General features: G+C 42.8%; 1 pseudogene; it reads left to right on the forward strand.

Moving 5' to 3' along the window:
- Positions 1-1079: 1079 nt before the first annotated feature.
- LOC139346600 (ribonuclease inhibitor-like) lies at positions 1080-14454 on the forward strand (annotated as a pseudogene).
- Positions 14455-15628: the final 1174 nt, after the last annotated feature.

Here is a 15628-nt window from a genome sequence, read left to right on the forward strand (position 1 = left end):
CACAAAATCCACACAGACACATCCTCATCCTCATCTTCAACTGCTTATCCGGGGTCGGGTCGCAGAGGCAATAGCTTCAGCAGGAGACCCCAAACTTCCCTTTCCTGGGCCACATTAACCAGCTCTGACTGGGGGATCCTGAGGCGTTCCCAGGCCAGTGTGGAGATATAATCTCTCCACCTAGTCCTGGGTCTTCCCAGTGGTCTCCTCCCAGCTGGACGTGCCTGGGACACCTCCCTAGGGAGGCGCCCAGGGGACATCCTTACCAGATGCCCGGACCACCTCAACTGGCTCCTTTCAACACAAAGGAGCAGTGGCTCTACTCTGAGTCCCCGAGCTTCTCACCCTATCTCTAAGGGAGAAGCCAGCCACCCTCTTGACAAAACCCATTTTGGCCGCTTGTACCTGTGATCTAGTTCTTTTGGTCATGATCCAGCCCTCATGACCATAGGTGAGAGTCGGAACAAAGACTGACTGGTAGAGCGAGAGCTTTGCCTTCTGGCTCATCCAAGACAGCCCTCAACACCCAGAGCCTTCAACATTTCTGGACGGATCTCATCAATCCCCGGGGCTTTGCCACTGCGGAGTTGTATAACAACCTCAGTGACTTCCACCAGGGTAATTGATGATGATCCCCCATCAGCTTCCAGCACTGCATCTACAATATAGGGCGTATCGGTCTGATGCAGGAGTTCCTCAAAGTGTTCCTTCCACCGCCTGACTACCTCCTCCGTAGAGGTCAACAGTGTCCCATCGTTGCTGTACACAGCTTGGATGGTTCCCCGTTTCCCTCTCCTGAGGTTCCGGATAGTTTTCCAGAAACACCTTGGTGCCAACTGAAAGTCCTTCTCCATGGCTGCTCTGTGGTCTCGGGTCAGATGATCCAATAACGAAATCGATCATTCGACCTAGGGTGCTCTGGTACCATGTCCACTTATGAGCATCCTTATGTTCGAACATGGTGTTCATTATGGACAGTCCATGACTAACAAGTCCAATAGCAAGCAACCGCTCGGGTTCAGATCAGGGGGGCCATTCCTCCCAATCACGCCTCTCCAGGTGTCTCCATCGTTGCCCACATGCACGTTGAAGTCCCCCAGAAGGACTATGGGGTCCCCTACCGGAGCCCCATGGAGGACTCCACTCAGGGTCGAATACTCTGCACTGCTGTTCAGTGCATATGCACAAACAACAGTCAGAGTCCCCCCCATAAACCGAAGGCTGACTGAGGTAAATACAAATAACTGCAGTTAATAAAGTTCAACCAACACAAATCACAGCAGCCCGTTAATCAAAATATGACACATATTTACATGACAGTCATTTGGCAGACACTTTTGTCTGAAGCTAAAATTTGTGATGCATTATCATCATCACTTATTGCAACATCAAGGACATTAATACAACCGTTCTGGTACATTGTATAAACTGCCTCTCCAACACTGACTCTTCATCCACCCCTGATGATCTAGTCCTTCATTATAATACTGGTTTTCACAATATCCTAGATACCCTTGCCCTTCTGAAAACCCGGTCTGTCTCCTTCTCTTGGTTCACTCCTTCTTTACACCAACTCAAAGCCAAAGGTCGCCGCCTTGAACGCCTTCAAAAGAAATCTATAGAAATCATATTCTTCAATATAAGGACGCCCTCTCTACAGCTAAAACTTCATACTACTCTACTTCAATAATCTCAGGTGAAGGAAACATAAGGTCACTTTTCTCACTTGTTAACAAACTCCTATGTACACCCAACCATCTGGCCCCTCACGTGTACTCCACTACCTTCTGTAACTCCTTAATAACCTTCTTTACTGCCATAGTAGACAAGATTCATCAATGACTGTCTCCAAACACTTCCAACAGTCCTTGCTCTCCGTTTCCTCTTACTGCTTTGTCATGCTCTATCAAGCTTTGCTCTCCCCTCAGTATCAGAAATATCAGACCTCATTCGCAAATCAAAGCCATCTACCTGCCAACTAGACACTTTCCCCACCATCCTGGCTAAAGCCCCACCATCCTGGTTAAAGCCTTCCTCATATCCTGGTCCAGATCCCAATGTTTTCAATAACCTTCATCTCTTACGGTCCATTTTCTTTCCAAAATCCTTGAAAAAACCATTGCATCTCAGCTCCATGCCCACCTTTCTGATAATAACCTATATGAACAACTCCAGTCTTGTTTCCTCCCTTTCCATAGCACTGAAACAACATTAGTGAAAATCACCAACGATCTCCTCATGGTAGCAGATTCTGGACTTTGAACCATTCTCATCCTTCTTGACCTGAGCGCGGCCTTTGACACCATCTTCCACAATATTCTCATTGAAAGGTTGACCTCTATTGGATTCTCTAACATACCCCTGCAATGGTTTAAGTCATATCTAGATGGCCGCACTCAGTTCATTCAGCTACAGTCTTTGAAATCCCATCCCCTTCCAGTCACTTCAGTGGACCCCAGGGTTCTGTCTTAGGGCCCCTTCTTTTCATTATCTACCTACTTCCTCTTGGCCATATCTTCCATAAATTTAACATCAGTTTTCATTGCTATGCGGATGACACCCAGCTCTACCCCTCCACTAAACCTAACTCCACCCTCCCACCCACCCCTGTCTGCAATTGTCAACAGGAGATTAAATCGTGTTTCTTCGACAATATCCTTAAACTTAACAGTGATAAAACTGAAATTTTACTCATTGGTACTAAATCCATCCTGTCCAGATGTCACTATTTTTCCCTAACTGTTGATCACGCCTCTGTTTCCCCCTCCCCCCCGGTTAAGAGTCTGGGTGTCATCCTCGACTCCACTTTGTCTTTTCAAGTTTACATCAATAATGTCACCCGGTCTGCTTAATTCCATCTCCGCAACATTAATCGCCTCCATCCATCCCTCACACCACACACCACTGCTATTCTTATTCACTCCCTGGTTACCTCCCGTCTTGACTATTGTAACTCCCTCCTCTTTGGTCTCCCTCAAAAATGCTCCATAAACTTCAACTAGTCTAGAATTCTGATGCTCACATCATCTCCAGACCCCAGTCCACTAACCATATCACTCCTGTTCTTCAACAACTCCACTGGCTCCCGGTCCATTATGGCATCGATTTTAAGATTCTGTTTCTCACATTTAAAGCCATCCACAACCTTGCTCCTTCATATATCTCTGAACTCCTTCATATCAACACACCTTCTCGCACACTCAGATCTTCTACCTCCATTCATCTCACTGTTCCCTCTGCCCGTCTGTCGACCTTTGGACTCAGAGCTTTCAGCCGCTCTGCCCCCTACCTCTGGAACTCCCTCCTACCAGACATCCTTAATACCCACTGCCTTCTGACTTTTAGATCTTGTCTTAAAACCCATCTTTTTAAACTGGCATATTCTGTTTATTTTTTTTTATCCATTGTTCAGTTTATTTCTATTTTAATTTTTTTCCCCTTTGGTATCTTAATGTTCCATTTGTTGTTTTTATCCTCTACTGTAAAGTGATCTTGAGTGCTTTGAAAGGCGCTGATGAATAAAATGTATTATTATTATTATTATGTTATGTATGGGCGGCACGGTGGCGCAAGCAGGTAGTGCGCGTGCCTCACAGCAAGAAGGTTGCCGGTTCGATCCCTGGGTCGGGCAGGGCCTTTCTGTGTGAAGTTTGCATGTTCTTCCCGTGCATGTGTGGGTTCTCTCTGGGTACTCCGGCTTCCTCCCACAGACCAAAAACATGCTCGTTAGGTTAATTGGTGACTCTAAATTGCCCCTAGGTGTGAGTGTGAGTGTGAATGGTTGTCTGTGTTTGTATGTTGCCCTGCAATCGGCTGGCAACCGGTTCAGGGTGTACCCTGCCTCTCGCCCATTGAAGCTGGGATAGGCTCCAGCCCCCCGCGACCCCGAAAGGGATAAGGCAGTATAGAAAATGGATGGATTATTATGTTGCTCAAGGAAACTTTGACATGTGGAGGAGGCAGGAGGAGCTTCAAAGCACAAAGCTGGTGACCAATGGCTGAGCAGCTCAGGCTGAACGACCGACAGCATGTTCAGCTCATGTTAATGTTGTTTGTGACATTAATGAACTGTCAGATTTTATTATTCTCTAACTTTTATATTCTCTGTCATCACAGACTTTCATTCTGTTCACTCTCAGAGACTCACTGTGAAGTCGTGGCCTCAGCTCTGAAGTCCAACCCCTCCCATCTGACAGAGCTGGACCTGAGTCACAGTGAGCTGCTGGATTCAGGGGTGAAGCTGCTGTCTGCTGGACTGGAGAGTCCAAACTGTCGACTGGAGACTCTGAGGTCAGTTCATGTTTTTCCCTCTTGTCCAGTGGATATCCACCAAATTTAAATCCATCACAGATGTTTGAAGTTTCCTTCAGTTCTCTTGTTTTCTGCGTTTGTCTGAGCACAAATCACAACAGCTGTTTTTCACAGTTTAACAGTCTGAACAGTTTGGCTCAGAGTTTAGTCTGTACTTCATTTGAATTGGTTTTATTAAGGAAACTGTAGGATTCAAGCTTCAATGTCCTCTAAAATTAAATCAACATTTATAGTTTTTGTTATCTGTGAGACACAAATACACATAAAAAATGAAGGAAGTTCAACACATTTTCAGGAATAATGTCTTTTTATCCAGAACCTTCAGAGCACAGTATTTTACATGAACTTATGCAGTACATTTACACACAAAAACCTCTCTCTGACACACACACACACACACACACACACACACACACACACACACACACACACACACACACACACACACACATATGAAAGCATGTTTCCAGCTGTTTAAAGGATCAATATATTTGTTGTGCTGTAATTCCAGACTTGGCTGAGATCAGCAGCATGTTATTGATGTGTGTTGACATGAATAGGTGTATGAATGTTGTGATGACATTTGGATGATGTCTGTAGAAGGCTGACATTATGATGATCCACAATGACACACAGACAAAGTCACTCTGCTCATTTTAGGGAGAAGCTCATTGATGAGGACAGAATAATGTTGAGCTCCACATTTACAACCTGAACACATCTGATTGGATTAGAAATGGATTTTAATCTTCATCATTTATTTATTCAGGTTGAGTTTCTGCAGTTTGTCAGAGATCAGCTGTGCTTCTCTGGTCTCAGCTCTGAAGTCCAACCCCTCCCATCTGACAGAGCTGGACCTGAGCTACAACAAGCTGCAGGATTCAGGAGTGAAGCTGCTGTCTGCTGGACTGGAGAGTCCAGACTGTAGACTGGAGACTCTGAGGTCAGTTTACTGACTCTCTGTTACCGTTGTAAATCTCACATGTCTTTTTAACAAGTGAAGCTAATTTGTCTTTGCCATAACATCAGTAAAGTTGTAAATTAGCTTTTTTTCCCATGTTTTCATGTTTGTTGAAGTAAATTTAGTCTGCGATCACAAAGATTTGTGTTTGTTAAAGAAAGTGTAGAAAATGTCCACTGTTAGTTGTTGAAGTCAATGAATGTTTGTGATTTTTGCTAAATGGTCACATCTGGATACAGAAGATCCTCTGAAGTAATATTTGTTTGAAATGGATCAAGTTTACTTGATGAAGCAGAAATATTTCTTTGCTTTGTGTTGATTTCAGAGTGTTTTCACAAATAATGACTGATGATTGATATTGATCCTTCACAACACACACACACACACACACACACACACACACACACACACACACACACACACACACACACACACACACACACACACACACACACAGATGAAAGCATGTTTCCAGATGCAGCTGTTTAAAGGATCAATATATTTGTTGTGCTGTAATTCCAGACTTGACTGAGATCAGCAGCATGTTATTGATGTGTGTTGACATGAATAGGTGTATGAATGTTGTGCTGACATCTGGATGATGTCTGTAGAAGGCTGACATTATGATGATCCACAATAACACAATGACAAAGTCACTCTGCTCATTTTAGGGAGAAGCTCGTTGATGAGGACAGAGTAATGTTGAGCTCAACATTTACAACCTGAACACATCTGATTGGATGAGAAATGGATTTTAATCTTCATCATTTATTCTTCATTCAGGTTGAGTCACTGCAGTTTGTCAGAGATCAGCTGTGCTTCTCTGGCCTCAGCTCTGAAGTCCAACCCCTCCCATCTGACAGAGTTGGACCTGAGTGAAAACGAGCTGCAGGATTCAGGAATGAAGCTGCTGTCTGCTGGACTGGAGAGTCCAGACTGTAGACTGGAGACTCTGAGGTCAGTTCACTGACTCTCTGTTACTGTTGTAAATCTCACATGTCTTTTTAACAAGTGAAGCTAATTTGTGTTTTTCCATAACATCAGTAAAGTTGTAAATGAGCTTTTGTTCATGTTTTCATGTTTGTTGAAGTAAATTTAGTCTGCAGTCACAAAGATTTGTGCTTGTTAAAGAAAGTGTAGAAAATGTCCACTGTTAGTTGTTGAAGTCAATGAATGTTTGTGATTTTTGCTAAATGGTCACATCTGGATACAGAAGATCCTCTGAAGTAATATTTGTTTGAAATGGATCAAGTTTACTTGATGAAGCAGAAATATTTCTTTGGTTTGTGTTGATTTCAGTGTGTTTTCACAAATAATGGCTGATGATTGAATTTGTGTTTTTGTTTTTTATATTTGTTGTGCTGTAATTCCAGACTTGACTGAGATCAGCAGCATGTTATTCATGTGTGTTGACATGAATAGGTGTATGAATGTTGTGCTGACATTTGGATGATGTCTGTAGAAGGCTGACATTATGATGATCCACAATAACACAATGACAAAGTCACTTTTGCGGCTATCCAGTACCTTAAAGAAGTCACTTGTGAGGCAGAGAATAGGTCCTGCATATTTGTATGACACGCCAATGCTGTGCCAGAGAAACACACTGAGTCCAGAGACATTTTTGAGTTTAATTAACACATCAGCTACTACAGCGGCTTTACACACGTACATATGACGTCGACTGTGTGTTGAAGCCAACAAACGAACAAAAGTGGTCAACAAAAATTACGGCTGCCTAAACTCTCCACCCAGTGCAGGTGAAGCAGCCGCTAATATAACCTACGGGCTGTCAACTACGGTGCTCACATTACCCAAACTCTGTGTATCACCATGGCAACAAGACAAAACTAATTGAATACAGATTAATCAATTAGCAAAGCAATATATGGCTCCTGCAGTCACTCTGCTCACTTTAGGGAGAAGCACAATAATAATTATGGTAAACTTTATTTGTATAGCAGCTTTCAAACAGGAATTGCAGCTCAAAGTGTTTTCAAAGAAAACACTTCTCTGATGTCTGTAGGTGGTTTGTTCCAGAGCTTTGGAGCTTCATGGACAAAGGCTGCATCCCCAATTTTCTTTGAGCTGCTGGAAAGCTCCAATAAAGCAGCAGCAGATGATCACAGTGTTGATGAAGACCAATAATAAAGGAGGGAGTTAGCCATGTAGCTCGGTCCCAGTCCATGAAGGGCTTTGTGTACGAGGAGGAGGAGGAGGAGGAGGAAGAGGAGGAGGACCTTCAAAGCAGTCCTGAATGTTCCAGGAAGTCAGTGCAGAGCAGCTGAAACTGGACTAATGTGCTCTCTACTCCTGGTTCTGGTTCATAGTGGAGCTGCAGAGTTTTGAATGAGCTGAAGTCTCTCAGTGTTTTTTAGGGAGGCTGCTAAATAATGCGTCACAGTAATGGAGTCAGCTTGAAATAAAGGCAGGAATCAGTTTTTCAGCATCGTTCTGCTTTCTAAATGGTCGAACTTTAGCTGTTTCTACGGTGGAAAATGAAGTTTTCATCACCTTCCTGTTCATCCTTATCTTGTTGATGTGAGACTTGAAGCTTCCATCTGAGTTTAGCCACCAAGACTGTAACCTGAGATTTAATCCAGGGAGTTAATTTCACAGATTATTAAACAGCATTTCTCTCAGATTGATGATTGATGAGGACAGAGTAATGTTGAGCTCAACATTTACAACCTGAACACATCTGATTGGATTAGAAATGGATTTTAATCTTCATCATTTATTCTTTATTCAGATTGAGGGGCTGCAGTTTGTCAGAGATCAGCGGTGCTTCTCTGGCCTCAGCTCTGAAGTCCAACCCCTCCCATCTGACACAGCTGGACCTGAGTGGAAACTACAAGCTGCAGGATTCAGGAGTGAAGCTGCTGTCTGTTGGACTGGAAAGTCCCAACTGCAGACTGAAGACTCTGAGGTGAGTTCACTGACTCTCTGTTACTGTTGTAAATCTCACGTCTTTTTAACAAGTGAAGCTAATTTGTGTTTTTCCATAACATCAGTTAAGTTGTAAATTAGCTTTTTTTCCCATGTTTTCATGTTTGTTGAAGTAAATTTAGTCTGCTGTCACAAAGACTTGTGCTTGTTAAAGAAAGTGTAGAAAATGTCCACTGTTAGTTGTTGAAGTCAATGAATGTTTGTGATTTTTGCTCAATGGTCACATCTGGATACAGAAGATCCTCTGAAGTAATATTTGTTTGAAATGGATCAAGTTTACTTGATGAAGCAGAAATATTTCTTTGCTTTGTGTTGATTTCAGAGTGTTTTCACAAATAATGACTGATGATTGATATTGATCCTTCACAACACACACACACACACACACACACACACACACACACACACACACACACACACACACACACACACACACACAGATGAAAGCATGTTTCCAGATGCAGCTGTTTAAAGGATCAATATATTTGTTGTGCTGTAATTCCAGACTTGACTGAGATCAGCAGCATGTTATTGATGTGTGTTGACATGAATAGGTGTATGAATGTTGTGCTGACATCTGGATGATGTCTGTAGAAGGCTGACATTATGATGATCCACAATAACACAATGACAAAGTCACTCTGCTCATTTTAGGGAGAAGCTCATTGATGAGGACAGAGTAATGTTGAGCTCCACATTTACAACCTGAACACATCCGATTGGATTAGAAATGGATTTCAATCTTCATCATTTATTCTTTATTCAGGTTGAGATGCTGCAGTTTGTCAGAGATCAGCTGTGCTTCTCTGGCCTCAGCTCTGAAGTCCAACCCCTCCCATCTGACAGAGCTGGAGCTGACCTACAACTACAGTCTGCAGGATTCAGCAGTGAAGCCTCTGCGTGATCTGGTGAAGAGTCCAGACTGTAGCCTGAAGACTCTGAGGTCAGTAGAGGGTTGGAGTCAGTCCATGCTGGTCTCAGCAGTGTTGCACTAAACACAGTTAGTATCAAAGCACAGATCCAGTATTTCCTGTAAACCTCCAACCTTCTCAGCAGCTGCTTTCCTCAGTGAAGCTGTGAGAGGAGGATGGTGACGGGCTTCAGGATTGGACAGAAAGACAGAGAGAGAGAGAACAGTCAGCCAATCAGATGAGCCAGAAGCTCGTTGTGATCATGTGTTTGAGTTGATGTGAAGACGTCTGTTGTTGTTGTGTTCACGTCTCCAGCAAATAAAGCTGGATTCCAGCTGACAGCATCCCAAGATGTACAGAGACAGAGGTCCTCCTTCATCAAACTGTCCAACCATCAAATCTGATCTCAGACTGTTTGTTCTCTCATTTCAGCACTAAACAACTGATCAGTTCATGTTTGTCACAGCTCTGAGATCAGTGTGACTGAAGGCTGCAAATTTCTGGCTCGCATTGCAGAGAACCATCATTACATTTAGTAACCATGTGGCCAGGGTTCAATGCAATACAATGATGGAATATTCTAAAAGGTATAATGACAATATTAAAACTGAGCATTAGAAAGAAAGACAAGAGAGACTAGCAAAACTAACTAAAGAACTGGGAGAGCTTGAGAAAAAACACAAAAAGGGCACAATCCTGAAGTAAAAAGTAAATTAGGAAGAAGATAAACACCTGGTACTCCCAAGAAACACAAAAACAATGATCTGTACAAAACAAAAGTACTACACGGGCTCAGAATTTGCAAAACTGTTAGCAAGAAAACTACAAAAACAAAAAGCAGACAACACTATACACAAAATCAGGGACCCAATTAAAAAGAACCTAGTATATAAAAGAGAGGACATGCAAAAAGCCTTCCAAAAATATTATAAAGAACTATATTCTCAACCACAATTAGAGGAGGAACAAAATATTAGATTTTCTAAAAATCTAAAAAATGAGGAACAAAATAATAAACTGACAACAGAAATAACAGAGGAAGAATTACACAAAGCCATTTCCAGGCTAAAAACCAACAAGTCACCAGGACCAGACGGATTCTCATCTGAGTGGTACAAGACCTTCAGGACTGAACTAAAACCATACCTCCTTCATAAATTCAATAATGCTTTAAAAGAAGGAAAGATTCCCCCAACATGGAAGGAGGCCACTATATCAGTCATACCCAAAGAGGGAAAAGAGGCATCAGAATGCAGCTCGTTTAGACCAATCTCAATTCTTAATTTTGATTATAAATTACACACATCAATTCTTACAAGAAGAATCGAGGAAGTTCTTCCCCAGCTCATCCATACAGACCAGACCCGGATTTGTCCTACAGAGACAAACACATGACAATATAAGACGATCACTACATGTACTGAGCCATATTCAAGAACAAAAATTACAGGCTTTATTGGTCAATTTGGATGCAGAAAAAGCCTTCGACTCGGTGTGCTGGGGGTTCTTGTACAGGGTTATTCTGTCCTCGTCTGATACGTTGCTGTCAAACTAGACAGATAGTTAACACTTGAGGTGGTCCAATGAAAAACTGAGGCGTGGAAGTTTAAGGTCTTAACTTATATTTCCATCCTTGAACAGCGTGATTGAATCCACTCTCAACATTCTTTGTAAAACTGCAATAAACATACAAAATAAAATCTGATCACTGTTCAGCTCTTTAAAGTATTCACATATGATTCACATATTAATTAAACATAATGTACACACCATAAACACACTCGAGAAAACATAGATACGCTACACTTTAGTAGTTAACGGCGTACACACTCCACATACACATACTGCTTAACAAGCTAACTCCTTAGCAACTGTGATAACTGTGTGAAGGAACCGAATCCCTAAAAAACATGAACGTATACATTTCATTCTGCTACTCTTAAACATCACGCAAGCATTTCGGAATGTACTCACAGACATATAGTGTCCCAACATCGCCATGAACGAGGAGTTGAACTGCTAGCAATCTCCCGACTGAAGCAATTAATCTGATGCAGCGCCCCACAGACATATAATGGAAAAAAACCACAAGGTGGCACCAAAGGACAATGTAACGTCTGCATACAGATACTCATCAGATAAAGGTAAAACGAAATGAAATCAGGCTATTTAAATAAAACAAAGTATAGTTACAGTACAAGGGTCCTTGAGATAGTTTTATTAATGCAATTAGCTCTCTATATTATAACCCAGTTAAAATAAATGGACACTTACCAAAGACCATCAAATTAGAGCATGGCACAAGACAAGGCTGCGGAATGTCACCGCTTCTTTTTGCACTCTTCATAGAGCCGTTAGCCCAATGGATCAGGCAGAAAGACAACATAAAAGGTGTTAACGTGAATAACGATGAACACGAGGTGGTGCTGTATGCAGACGACATCTTGGTGTACCTAACTGAACCTTCTAAATCTCTCCCTGAATTATTTAAATTATTAGAACAATTTGGTAAATATGCAGGATATAAACTAAATATCCAAAAAACACAAATACTAAAACTAAATTACAGCCCACCAAGACAGCTCCAAAAATTAAAATTCAGGTCAGAATCAATAATTATACCAATATTTCTGGCTTTATCTGATGTTGTCAGTGACATGGAGTTAAGGTGAGCACTGATCTTTGACCTTTCATTTTTGGGGCCAAACACAATCACTTCTGTCTTATCTGCATTAAGCTGAAGAGAATTCTGGCAAATCCACTCATTAATTTGATGAATACACTCACTCAGTGAAAGTAAGGGACTGTAGTCATGTGATGACACAGAAATATAAAGTTGTGTATCATCTGCATAAGTATGATAAGTAATGTTATGATGCTCCAAAAAACTGAAAGAAATAATCTAAAGAAATTAACTACAACCCACTCCTAAATAAGTTCAAAGCAGATATATTAAGATGGAATTCCAACCAATTTATGAGTTTAACACAAAGAATAGAAGCCATTAAAATGAATATCCTCCCTAGAATCCTGTTTCTGTTACAAGCACTCCCTGTTGAAATTAAACCTCAGCGATTTAATGAGTGGGACAAAATTCTCTCGAGATTTATCTGGTAAGAGAAAAAAACAAGAGTAAGATTCAAAATGTTACAACTTCCAAAAAAAGAAGGCATAATGGCAGTCCCACATCTGAGAAAATACTTTCTCAACTCGACACAGATCAAGCCTTTATTAAATTTATGTAACAGAGTAAACAGACTTGATGGCCAAAGTCTCTGTAGGTGTGAGAGCTTCCAGCTCAGCGTGTTCACTCCAACACGTTAACATGAGAGCTGAGAGGAAGCTGGCTACGCTACACAGCCGCTCCACTTGTGGTCTGAACAGGACTGAAGTCCCTGCTGCTCTTTATACTGGATGTGCTGCATCACTGACTGCCAGCTGATGAAGGAGTCTCTGTGAACTCTGACTGATGACTTCTGTTGTCTGTCTTCTTCTCTCATCAGATGGAAGATGCGTTAGCCAGAGTGAGAGCGATGAGAAAGGTGATTGGCCGAGAGCCGATCAGCTGTGTCCTGATGATCCAGAGAGGCTGAAGCAGCAGCAGCAGCAGCTTGTGTGTGGAGAGGCTCTGACTGGGCCATGTTACTGGGAGGTCGAGTGGAGAGGAGAGCTTCATCCAGCAGTGACTGACAGAGGAATCCCAACAAGTGGAGATGACTGTCAGTGCTGCAGTGTGAACTGCTCTGAGATCAGCTCCACTGTCAGACACAATGTCAAGTCCAGCATCCTCCCTGTGTGTTCCTGTGGATGTGACAGAGTATCATCAGTGTATGTGGACTGCTCTGCTGCTGCTCTGTCCTTCTACACAGTCTCTGCAGACACACTGAGACTCCTCCACTCCTTCTGCTCCTCACTCTCACACCTCCTCCACCTGAAGCCTGGACCTGGACCTTCAACCTGGACCTGAACCTTCAACCTTCAACCTGGACCTGAACCTTCAACCTGGACCTGAACCATCAACCTGGACCTGAACCTTCGACCTGGACCTGAACCTTCGACCTGGACCTGAACCTTCAACCTGGACCTGAACCTTCAACCTGGACCTGGACTTCCTTTTGTTTCTGTTTTTCTTCTTTCAGTTCTAATTATGACAGTGTGACTGTAGATTCACACTTTTTAAAGCTGTTTTGCTTTCGTTTGCGTTCTTGAGGACTGATGTGTAATTGCAGTTAATTTCCACCTGATATTTCTGATTAATTGTTGAAGTGGGTGTGAAAAAGCAGCCTCCAGCCTTCGTGTATAAACTGACTTCTCTGAGGTGTTATAGTAGGTTTCACCAGCCACCACCAAAACCACATTGCAGCCGTGCCCGCTGGAATCCCTGTGTCAGTCACAAACCGAGACCTCGGAGCCTCCATCAGGGCTTCATTAGTGCATCATGATGTTTGAGACGGCACATAGCAAGTCAGCAGATCAGATATGTGTTCAGGAGGAAGATGAATTCATGATCAAATGTGAAAATCAAAGTCTAGCAGGCCATGTTTTTCCAAACAGTTCTTTCTTCATTGTGACAGTTCTCTCACGTTAACCAGCCTGAACAGTCTCTTAAAATGTTTCCCTCCTAAAAGAAGGAGATCTGTGTAATCTGCGTTTTCTGCCATCTTGATGCAGGCTGTTTCCTCACTCCTTCACATGCTCTCCACGTCTGTCTGTGGCTGTTGATGTTTACGTTCTGTTAATTGTTAGTAAAGGTCCAATGAAACACCACTGAAGACGTGGATCATCTTGAAACAGTGTAAGTTTTTCACGTTCAGCTGTCTGATGTGAAACCGTTAACGCTGATTTAACAAGTGTTTGTCGTGTTGCTTGTAGCTGTTCCTTTAAATCTGTCACCACAGATTAAAACAATAGTTAATGTTTCAGCATTTCCACCATTAGCTGCTCCTCCTGACAGCAGACGGTTAACAAGATGTTTTCTGGCATTTTTCACCCTCATGAACAACGACTTTTGGTACTCAATAAAAGCTCCTTGTGGTTCCTCGGTTTGATCGATTCGAGCAGCCGTTAACAACACAAAGCATCAGCATCTCAAGTGTGTTATAGTTGTAGCCCCAGCTAATTTAAGTTACTCCCTAATATTTGAATCATTTCTTAATATTCAAATAACTGTTTTCTTCAAAATTAATAGGTTCCTGTAAATTGTGCTCCATATTAACGTGTTTTAATGTTATTAATATGGTTGTTTGAATACAAATGTTATACTGCAGCTTTAAGTTGTTTGGTTGTAATGTACTTGACTAGCATGTAGCATAAGCTGACTACTACCTACGTTGCTTCATTGTGATGTTTGTGATTTGCTGCTCGTGAGTCATGTTACGTTTCGAGTTGTGTGATTGGTGGTGGAGCTAGGAGGTGGGACTTAAAAAAAAGAAAAAAAGACGACGGAGAGGACGGTGGCGGAGCGGACGGTCGCGCCTGCCTGCTGCCTGCCTGCTGCCTGCCTGCTGCCTGTCTGCCTGCCTGCCTGCTGCCTGCCTGCTGCCAGCCCATCCGCAGCCTGCTTGCGTCTCCTGTCGGTGCTGAGGTGCACTTCTGTGACGCGCATGACATAAACTAGGCTACTGTGAGTACTCACCTGTTATCTGTGCACAGCCAAAGTGCGCTGGCTTCCACCGTACGTGTCCGCCACGCTCCCCAGCCTCGACCAGGCCTGCGACATATAATTAGTATAATTTGGTTTTACTTTTCCCTGTTAATAAACTGTAAATGAATCCATTGGAACAAACTTGTCAGGTGATTCCTTTTGAGTGCATATAGTTATAAGTGTACTGTTTAAAGAACGCAGGAAGTAATACTGAAATTAAAGTGACGTTGCTATTCAGTTAAGTGAGAGTTCATAATATTTTAGTAGAGGTTTAACTAACTCATAAGGGAGTTAAAGTTTACAGACCTAGGGCGCTGCCGATGTTAAGGGGTACAGAAAGCACTACGTAATGTTTCCTGTGCAGAAAATCATCCCATGCGCTGCCTCCTCTTCAGGACCAGTCGTCCTGATGCTGTGAGGTCCCGTCTGGAGGTGCAGGAGGCCTTTACCTCGTCTGCTCACACCTCGGAGTGTGTGACCTTCTGCAGCTCAGCGTCCTGGAGGGTCTGCTGCTCGACCAGGTGACTTCTTCTTAGTCTAACGACAGACAGGAGCCCAGCGTGATGCATGCTGGGATATCAGGTTACATGAGGTCAGACAGGTGTGAAGGGGCGAGCCCATGCTGCTGCAGCATTCTGAGCATCTGAAGACTTTGAGTGCGAACAGGCAGCGGATCAGACGACTGAACACGACAAAACACACGTTACTAATCCAGTCCAGATGAAACAGGCCTGAATTAAGATCTCTGCTTCAGGAGAAAGACCTCATTTTATCTGCGCTGTGTGCTTTCGTCAATGTGCCGATCAAACATCAAGACTCTCGACTGTTGAGCTGAGGGAAGTCTCACAGGTG

This window comes from Chaetodon trifascialis, chromosome 18, assembly GCF_039877785.1.
Source record: "Chaetodon trifascialis isolate fChaTrf1 chromosome 18, fChaTrf1.hap1, whole genome shotgun sequence".
In the NCBI taxonomy this organism is placed as follows: Eukaryota; Metazoa; Chordata; class Actinopteri; order Chaetodontiformes; family Chaetodontidae; genus Chaetodon; species Chaetodon trifascialis.